At 44.0% G+C, this 2,500-nt stretch overlaps 1 non-coding gene and 1 pseudogene across 1 annotated transcript; both read left to right on the plus strand.

Moving 5' to 3' along the window:
* Positions 1-559: 559 nt before the first annotated feature.
* LOC143306335 (5.8S ribosomal RNA) lies at positions 560-714 on the plus strand. The gene has a single exon (XR_013063752.1). It is a non-coding gene; the product is annotated as a 5.8S ribosomal RNA (ribosomal RNA).
* A 1,727-nt stretch (positions 715-2,441) lies between these two features.
* The window catches only part of LOC143306318 (large subunit ribosomal RNA), a 5,234-nt pseudogene continuing 5,175 nt past the window's right edge, over positions 2,442-2,500 (plus strand).

A 2,500-nucleotide genomic window follows, 5' to 3' on the forward strand; every position in this document is an offset into this window, starting at 1 on the left:
AAAAAGATTTCTCCATTGTCCAAAAAGGACGGATCGAGATTCCTCTTTCGAGAGGGAGAGAGAGGTACTTGCGGGTAACCTGGAATCTACGAAACACGCACCGTGGTAAGATTCGTGCGTCCGCCTGATCGATGTGTGTTGTTTACGGACCGGCTGAGAAGCGACGATAGCGAGTCTTTGAAAAACTATGTGTCCATTAGTTAGACCGATCGTCGCCGGCCGTGTGTCTGTTCGAATCTCGCAACCCACGATTCAGCGACAGGACGCGCGCTCGCATTCCTTGTGTGCGTTCGTACTTTTCAAGGTTTTTAAATGTACTTTACGCCCGACCGTCGAGAGGAGCGTGCCACTGGGCGTTTCTCCGACGGTTTCCGTCCTTGGACGCGATCGTGTCGTCAACGATCGAACAAACAAACAAACAAATACGTTGGCGACGCCCGAATTCGCTCTCCCGCACGCGCCGGGTGGGAGACTGATGTGGGTATCGAATGTGATGCGTGTTAATAATGAAAATAACACTCTAAAGATCTAAAGAGTTTGAAATACAAAATTTTACGATTACCCTGAACGGTGGATCACTTGGCTCGTGGGTCGATGAAGAACGCAGCTAATTGCGCGTCAACGTGTGAACTGCAGGACACATGAACATCGACATTTCGAACGCACATTGCGGTCCACGGATACAATTCCTGGACCACGCCTGGCTGAGGGTCGTTTTCTTAACAAAAGACTGCTTGCGTTTGCTTCTCGAAAAAAGAGTAATTCATTTCTTTCTAAACATCTCGCCGTCGTTCAACGAAAGTAGAACGTTTCGGAGCGGGATTATCGAACGAAATTGAATGAATGAACGATAAACAAAGAAAGAGTCGCAACGTACGAGCGATAGTTGGGCAGTTCGTCGGCGTTTGTCGTGGAAACGATGTGACGAAAATCGCAACCGATACACTAAATGCAGGCCGTTAAAGGAGAGAAACAAATTTCGAAATATCTCTTCGAACTAGCGCAAGTGCGTCACGGCGCGCGAGTCGTTCGTTAAAATTTATAAACGACCGCCCGTGAAAGCACCGAGTTCTCGGAAGATAATCTATAAAGATTCTCCATCCTGCTGGAAGTTATCGGATCGGCGCGATTGTTCACTTGTAGAAATCCACGCTCCCGACGTTGCCAGAAACGATATTTACGAAAGGTGTGTCAAAAATAAACGAAAGAAGCTCTCCTATAAATTTAGAAAAAGCAAACGAGTGAAATGTTTGAGATGATAATTTGCTGAAATGCAAGCTCGAATAGCCCCAGGGTTTCGAATGATTCCCCGCGCTTTATACATCTCTCTGTTTACAAACGGTGTATAAATGAAAGATCGCTTCAGATGGGTCGTCGCTGTTTGACGCGCGATGCTGTTCCTTTTTTTTTGTCTGTCTGTGCGTTTAGCTTCGCTAAACAAGTTAAATGGTTAAAAAGCGTCGAAAAAGCGAATACACACGCGACAAGACAAATCTAACGAGTAAAGGAACGCTCCGCTCCAAGATAAAAATGGTTGTTTACAATCAATACAGCGTTTCGGTACCCCTGATCGTAGTCTGAAACTGTGTAACAAAAGAGAGGAAAGCGAATGGTGAAGGAACTTCGAAGCCTCCGTGGCGTGGCTAGAACTTGTGATAAAAGTATGTTTGCAGCAATTATGCATGCTCCCGTTAAAACAGCATTTCAATGTCTCGCATGGCTTAAAGCTCTAGGAGGCTTCAACATTTAGAATACATACGGACTACTTCGTTTGTTAAAGATAAGCGAAGACCGCGCGACCATCGCTCGGTCGTCCAGTCCTCGAAAGTTTTGTTGCGTTCCAAAGAAGAGACAAATGGGGTTTACCCTTGCGCTAAGGGGAGAAGAAGAGAAAAGCAGTTGTTAAATCTAAGAGGTGTGTGGAGTACATCGCGTGTTGGTTAAAATTGTTAAATGAAGTATACGCGAAATGTTCTCTCGCTCTTGCTTTTCCTCTTGCTTCCGTGGCGCTCGAAAAGAAGGGATGATAAATAAAGAAACCTATTCGAAATCTCTTGTGGAACAAAAAATAATACGGACGGACGTTAAAATTGAACCGAGACGAAATGGATCGTCTTGCGAGTTGTCTTCGCTTTGAAATTGTTAAAAATTGATAAAAGCAATACGACGAAGCTGCAGTCCGCAAAATGTTTGAAGCAAAAAGGAAATAACACGAAAATTATGGGAACGTCGTGTCTCAACTTTTTTTTCCCTCTTGTGCTCGTTTCATCGAACGATAAATACAAACATTTTGAAACGAGAGAGGAGGAAAAATTGAATATGCGAAAGGTTGATTCACGCACAGTTTCTCTACGTGTTTGCTTTTTTGCTTCTTTTCGTTTATTTTTTTTTTTTTGCATCGAGCATCATTATTCACCTTTCGATGAAACCAAAGAAATTGACGACCTCAGAGTAGGCGAGATTACCCGCTGAATTTAAGCATATTATTAAGCGGAGGAAA

The sequence above is a fragment of the Osmia lignaria genome, unplaced genomic scaffold (genome assembly GCF_051020975.1).
Source record: "Osmia lignaria lignaria isolate PbOS001 unplaced genomic scaffold, iyOsmLign1 scaffold0006, whole genome shotgun sequence".
Taxonomy (NCBI): Eukaryota; Metazoa; Arthropoda; class Insecta; order Hymenoptera; family Megachilidae; genus Osmia; species Osmia lignaria.